This window comes from Sardina pilchardus, chromosome 21, assembly GCF_963854185.1.
Source record: "Sardina pilchardus chromosome 21, fSarPil1.1, whole genome shotgun sequence".
Lineage (NCBI taxonomy): Eukaryota > Metazoa > Chordata > Actinopteri > Clupeiformes > Clupeidae > Sardina > Sardina pilchardus.
The window spans coordinates 8,024,358-8,031,857 of record NC_085014.1 but is presented as its reverse complement, the minus strand read 5'-3'; the positions used below and the strand labels follow the sequence as shown (position 1 = coordinate 8,031,857).

The following is a 7,500-nucleotide window of genomic DNA, read 5'->3' as shown; positions in this document are numbered from 1 at the left end:
TCACTCAGACACACTCTCTCCCTCACACACACACACACGCACACAGATAGAGACGTTTTGGGGAAAATATCTGGGGGTTATTGGGGATTGCTAAGTGAGTGAGTCAGAAGGTCAGGCTGTGGGGAGTAGACTGGGCAGAGCTTATCAAAGCCAGCTGCAGGAACTACACCATGGGGGTCAAGCCCACTCTCTCTTTCTCTCCCTCCCTCTCTCTCTCCCTCTTCCTCTCTTCCTCTCTCTCCCTCCCTCTCTCTACCCCTCTCTCTCTCCCTTTTTTCTCTCTCTCCCCCTCTCTCTCTCTCCCCCTCTCTCTCTCCCTTTTTCTCTCTCTCCCCCTCTCTCTCTCCCTTTCTCTCTCTCTCTCCCCCCTCTCTCTCTCTCTCTCTCTCTCTCCATGTGCAATGTTGTTTTAGCCACTTGAGGCACAGATCTAAACCCAAAGTTCTGCCACCTTTTCGCTGGTCTGTCCCCCCCCCTCTCTCTCTCCCCCTCTCTCTCCCCCTCTCTCTCTCCCCCTCTCTCTCCCCCCCTCTCTCTCTCCCCCTCTCTCTCCATCTCCCCGTGAGGTGTTGTTCTAGCTGCTCAAGGTGTGGATCTAAGCTCATCTGATGTTTATCGTTTCATAGTTCCCCTCACCCCTCCTTGAGCCTCATCCAGACCCAGAGAAAAGATTTACACCAGATGCCAACACACACACACACACACACACACACACACACACACACACACACACACACACACACACACACACACACACACACACACACACACACACACACACACAAGGACGCTTAACTCTCCTCCCTGACAGCTCCCGACTGAAGTGTTATTTTCGTAACTTTTCTTTTTGTGTCTGAGGATAAAAATAAAGGTGTGCTTTAAAGGTGAAGTCCATCATTATAATCTAGCACACTTCCTGTCAAAGCCAGTCAGCAGCTCCTTACACCCCTTCAGCTGTCTGTTCCTCCACAGTAACTCAGACCAAATAATACGATATTTACACTCATCTAATAGATGGATAGACAGATATACAGATATATGGATAAATAGATAGATAGATAGATAGATCCTTTAATTAATCCTTTAATGGGAAATGACAGTGTCACGGCAGCTTCCAGACAGACATAGCACCACCAAGTTCCTCTCTCTCTCTCTCTGTGACTGATTATTGAAATATTGACCGTCTTTGAAGATTTTCTGAACGGTCCATTAAAGAGAGCGTCATGTGGCCTCTTTGAAGATGTTTGGATGCGTGGCGTTTGGAGAGTACTTGTGCTATTTCTAGTTGATTTACAGTGCAAAGGGGGACACTGTTTGAATATTCACTGTGTGGATATTGTCCACATCAATCACAGGAGCACATTAGTATTTATTGCACTAATAAGTTTGTTAGTATTGTGTGTGTGTGTGTGTGTGTGTGTGTGTGTGTGTGTGTGTGTGTGTGTGTGTGTGTGTAGGTGTGTGTAGGTGTGTGTGTGTGTGTGTGTGTGTGTGTGTGTGTGTGTGTAGGTGTGTGTAGGTGTGTGTGTGTGTGTGTGTGTGTGTGTGCGCGTGTGTGTGCGTGTGTGTGTGTGTGTGTGTGTGTATGTGTGTGTGCTCACTATTGGTTCTGTAGAGGAGAGGACGGATCATGTGATCTAAGCATCCGTACTGTCTGTTAGTACATGCATCCTGCTCTTTCAGCATCTAAACTCTCTCTCTCTCTCGCTCTCTCTCTCTCTCACACACACACACACACACACACACACACACACACACACACACTCACATTCACACTTACACATGCATACACACATGCATACGCATACACACTCATACACACACACACACACACACTTACACATGCATACACGCATGCATACACACACACACACACACAAGCATACACGCAGGCATGCACTGCACACACACACACACACACACACACACACACACACACACACACACACACACATACACGCAGACAGACAGACAGACTCTCTCTTCTCTCGTCTCGGTCACACACACCATGTCCTGCCCCCCGACCTTGCCTGGCTTGCATCACATGTCTCCCCCCATACACACACACACACACACACACACAGTGTTGTTTCCCAGAGGGCCGTGGGAGGGGAGGAGGGGTGTTTTCCGTTTGCCTGCTCTTTCATGAGCACACCTGAGCTCTGGCCTGCTCCCTCTCTCTCTTTCTCTCTCTCTATCCTTTCTCTCTACATCTCTTTCTATCTCTCTCTCTTCATCCCTCTATCTTTACACTTCCGCTCCGTACACCCCTCACCATCTCTCTCTCTCTCTCTCTCTCTCTCTCTCTCTCTCTCTCTCTCTCTCTCTCTCTCTCTCTCTCTCTCTCTCCCTCTCTCTCCCTCTCCTCTGGTTTGAGGCTGGGTGTCCTACGTAGTCACAGAGGGCAACCATGCAGGACAAAGCTGCCTTTGATCACATTTGTACTGTCACTGTTATCCTCTCTCTCTCTCTCTCTCTCTCTCTCTCTCTCTCCCCCTCTCTCATTCCTTCCCCCTCCTCTCTCTCCGTTTCTCTTTCTCTTTCTCTTCCCCACTTCCATATAATGACTGTGGGGTTGAGAGACTGATCACGGTGCTGTCGTCAGGCTCTTCTGTAGTGAGTGTGTGTGTGTGTATGTGTGTGTGCACTGTGTGTTCCTTTAACACAGTTTTTATTTTTCTTGTTCTGTTTTTTTGGAGACAACTGTCTCAGGACCTACCGGTTTTTGTTGAATTGTATTCCGAGCTGTGTTGGCCAGTGTGTGCCTGGATCAAGACAAACTTTCAGAATGCTGAATATTTTGATTTCCTCGTTGGTGGATGCTGACCGCAAGATGCGATGGAGGAGGATGGAGCGACTTCCCTCTCTGGTACTGTCCAGTCCTTTTATCACTCCTACTGTAGTTGTCTCTGGTACTGTCCAGTCCTTTTATTGCTCATACTGTAGTTGTCTCTGGTACTGTCCAGTCCTTTTATTGCTCATACTGTAGCTGTCTCTGGTACTGTCCACTCCTTTTATCACTCCTACTGTAGCTGTCTCTGGTACTGTCCAGTCATTTTATCACTCATAGCTGTCTCTGGTACTGTCCAGTCCTTTTATCACTCATACTGTAGCTGTCTCTGGTACTGTCCAGTTCTTCTATCGCTCATAGCTGTCTCAGGTACTGTCCAGTCTTTCTATCGCTCATACTGTAGCTGTCTCAGGTACTGTCCAGTCTTTCTATCGCTCATACTGTAGCTGTCTCTGGTACTGTCCAGTCCTTCTATCGCTCATATTGTAGCTGTCTCTGGTACTGTCCAGTTCTTCTACCACTCAACGCTGCAGGTGTTGTCTCTGTGCAAATATCTAGATGTGCTTTATTTATTTGTTTTCTTTTTCTTTTTAGAAATGAATCTTTTTGATTTTGGAACTTTTTGTATTTTCCCTGCACAAGACGCTCTGTTGGCGTGTTGTTTGAGGCTTATTTATGTCAGTGATGCTGCTGTATATCTCTCATGAAATGTTGTGCACGGAGGATGCCTGAGGTGCTAATGCAGAACAGTACGTTTACAGACACGGTGCCATTAACAGTGTATTTATATATATATATGTGACCCCTCAGCCTTGCACTGTGCTGCTTACTGTCAACTAGCGTTGGAGTCTCTCGAGTCTTTTCCCTGAGTCTCAAGTCTTGATAGTTTTGATGCTGAAGTGCAAAGAAACAGAAATAGAGCAGGATGCATTTATGTGTGTGTGTGTGTTTGTTGGGGGGGGGGGGGGGATGGGGGTGCGTGTGTGTGTGTTCATGTGTGTGTGTTTATGTAAAGGTTCATTCAGTGGTGTGTATGTTCATGTAAGCGTGTCTGTGTGTGTGTTAATGTTGTGTGCATGTTCAAGTGTGTATTTGTAGTCAGGTGTGTGTGTGTGTGTGTGTGTGTGTGTGTGTGTTTGTGTGTGTTTCTATGAATAGTGTGAGAGGCGCAGCTTGCATATGCTGCTGCAGCTACTGGGCCCACTGAAGCAGAGCCAGTTGTTTATCATCACTGAGAGATGTGGTAATTACACTCATTAGCTTACCAACCATATGGGATCACACACACACACACACACACACACACACACACACAGAGCTGCACACTCACGTGCAAACAAACACCTACTCATGACGCCACACACACTTGGACACAGACACACGTGCATTGACACACATTCATGCTTGTGCATGCTCACGCGCGCACACACACACACACACACACACACACACACACGTACACAGACACCACCCAAATTACTGCAGAGCTATTTTTGAAGCAGAGTAAATAGACATGTGGTATTTGTATATTCATTTAGATCCTTGGCTGCCTCAGATGTTCCCCTCTCCTGATTCGCTAGACCTCCTGTCAATCACTTTTAACAGCCTGGCTGCTGTCTGGAGTGTGCGTTTGTTTGGACAACATTTCACAATGGTGGGATGAGCTACAATTCACAATGGTCGAGTGGACTACATTTCCCATAGTGCCTCAACCAGACGTCCCTATCCCACTAGCAGCCTGGTGTAAGACATTGGCACCCCATTCAGATGACCCAAGATCCTGTTGCCCCATCCAGACATTCTAGAACACTCTCAGTCCGTCCACACTGTGGCTTTTCTTTCATTTGTTTGCCCTCAAAGCCAAAGCGGCTGGTCAGGAAGGGCCAGACCTGGACGCCCCCCTGCGTCCCTCTCAAGTGTGACCTTTGACCTGCGTATGATAAACTCTGCCGCTCGATCGTCTCCCCTGCTGCCTCCTGCTCCGAAAGCAGCCGGCTCGGCGCGCGCGCTCAGCGGAGTTAGGCCTGTTGGTGTGTGTGTGTGTGTGTGTGTGCATGTTCAGTTGTGTATTTGTGGTCAGGCCTGTTGGTAATTAACCCCGCTGACCACCACCACCCTGGCCCGCCCGCATCTCTCCAGCTCTACCCCCCCCCTCCCACCTCCCCAGGTGCATGCTGGGATCTCAAATATGTACGTGATGTTCCTTTATTATCAAATGTGGACAGAGAATAGGACGAGGAGCACAGGGAGGAATGCACTCTGTGTACTGATAACATGGAATTGCTTGGAAAGATAAATGTGTGCTGTACTGTGTCTGTGTGTGTGTGTGTGTGTGTGTGTGTGTGTGTGTGTGTGTGTGTGTGCATGTGTGTGTCTCAGTGTGTCAGTTCATTTTCAAGGCTGTGGTTATTACAGTAAGATGGAGTGAGACAGTGGCGTGTCAGAGTTTTAAATCCTGTCTGGTGTGATTTTGATTAACGGTGCTGTGCTTGTGTGTGTGGAGCCACTCGGTCCAGGACTCATTTCCAGGAAAACGGCCATCTGTAAATCTGATTTGATGGCCGCTTGTAATTTGTGGGTGTTGTTGACAGAATAACTGCATCGTAAACAGTGCAGGAGAAGCATTTCCTTTGTCATTCTCCAGTCCATTCCACTCCTCCCTCAGTTGAGCAAAATATCATCTCCCTCTAAATGAGTTTGGCAATCAGCACGTAATGCGTGTTAACGTCTCTGCAGTTGGAGCCCAGGGCATCCCATAATGTGACATCCTCTCTGGCAACTGGACACGGTCAGCACCCATGGAAGCTCATTGTGCCACACGGTTTATGGGAAGCATAGCCTACTATAGCTGCCCAGTGACGGATTGATGGCTCAGCTAATGGGCAGGTCGAGCTGTCTCTGCTGTCAGGCAGGGGAAGGTTCATGTTTAGACTAAGATAGGAGCAGACTCCGTCCTATGATCAGCCTCTTTACTACGTGTCTATACATTTTTTTACTTGGGGTATGAGAGGCAAAGCCTTGGTTGTTTACTTTTAAACAATGTGGAGCAGAGCTCTATGCTCCGCGGCATCCTGTGGGTGGGGGTCCGGAAAGTCATAGGAAGCAGTCGGCAAGACAGCGGAGAGCTGCGCGGTTTCCTCTGCGGCCGATGGTCGTCACCACAACCTAGTCCTAGAGGCCAAAGTTACAGTCGAAATGGAGTAGGCTACGTTTTTTCTGGGGCTGCCTGCCCGCTGCCCGGTGTCATTTGAAAATAGCGAATGAGGTTTGTTGCGGTAAAGGAGGGCAGTGACACTGGCGTTTCAATTTTATTTAGGTCTATAAAGATGAGAATTAAAAGGTCACATAAGCATAACGCCCTGATCCTAACGTAACATGAGTTTTTACTACGTGTGAAACGACAGAATGTGAAATCCCGACGAGCCTCTTTTATTTGGCTTTTATAAACAAATTATTACACTCTTACAGTCCAATGCTGCTGCGCCTTTAATCATAAAATATCCAGAAAAATCCGGTCAGGAAATGTTAACAATCTATTAAAATGATTTCAATAAATTAAATTTGAGTGCAGATTACAGAATGACTGCTGACCTTATCCCATAACCCATAAATGGCTACTATGTCGGCTTGATATCATGCCTTCATTATGGCTTTTTTCCTGCTGAAGGCGCGCATAAATGCTCAGTGAACTAAGGTCGGCACGTATCAGCCTGAGCGTTTTGTTTTGAACGTTCACTGCTGACTCTGTGAGATCTTGAAGCCGAGAGGAGTATTGTGCGTGGTAAACTTGTGCATTAACAAAACCATCCCGACATCTCCGACTATCCCAGGACCAGAAATTGCAGGCTAGCCACGGGAGTCGCTGCTTGGACACTAAAATCTTATATCCTCAGACAGTGGCTCGTACAAACAGCACAGTAAACCGCCAGTGATGTTAAGTCAGAGTGACCTACATGTCCCACACGTACAACCGCATTCGGCATGTTTATTGGGAAGATTTAGCGGAGATAGTAAGCGCTGCCCTGGTTTCCATTCTGTGCCACCCCCACAGAAATACAATGGTCTATTCCAGTCAGACATGTCACGATTGTTGCTTGGAGAGGGGAAAGCGTAACCGAGAGTGCACCATAGCAAAGCGTAGCTCAGCAATACCTGCATGAGCGCCGAGGACATCGCTTTCCCATCCACATACTTGAGACGTGAGGACTCGCACAAGAACAAAAACACGCATTTGGGCGGATATCAAACCGCTCCGGACAGAGGTATCCGCAGGATTCAATCAGGATACATACTTTGACTGGCCGTCAGCAGTGACCAGCACCACATTATGAACTTTTGAGCTTTCCCTAAGAATTTCGTTGTCATGTCTTTCGGCGTCCTGAGAAAATAAACTTGCAGTGCCCGGCGCCTGTATTGCCGCTGGGCGAGGACTTGAAATCGTTTGCGCTTTGGTGGCGGTGAGAATTCACAACAGCAAACTTGCAGCCCTGGGAGCGAGCAGGAGATCAAAATGTCGGCCAAGGCTGCCTCAAACAAGGTAGGAATGAAACAACAGAAAAGTAGCCCGTCTCAGTTGCGATCACTTTTGAGTGTGCCCTCTATTGTGGTCAGTCAGTGGCGACGAGACGGTATAACCCGTTCTCTGTCGCGCATCATGTATGTGCTGGTGCTGTTGGCGGGAGATGTACGGGCTCGAGCCCCGCTGTATT

General features: G+C 47.9%; 1 protein-coding gene across 1 annotated transcript in view; it reads left to right on the top strand.

The window, feature by feature from the left end:
• tjp1a (tight junction protein 1a) overlaps positions 1-7,500 on the top strand; it is a 174,845-nt gene that overhangs the window by 80,320 nt on the left and 87,025 nt on the right. The gene's annotated exons all lie outside the window — the stretch shown is intronic.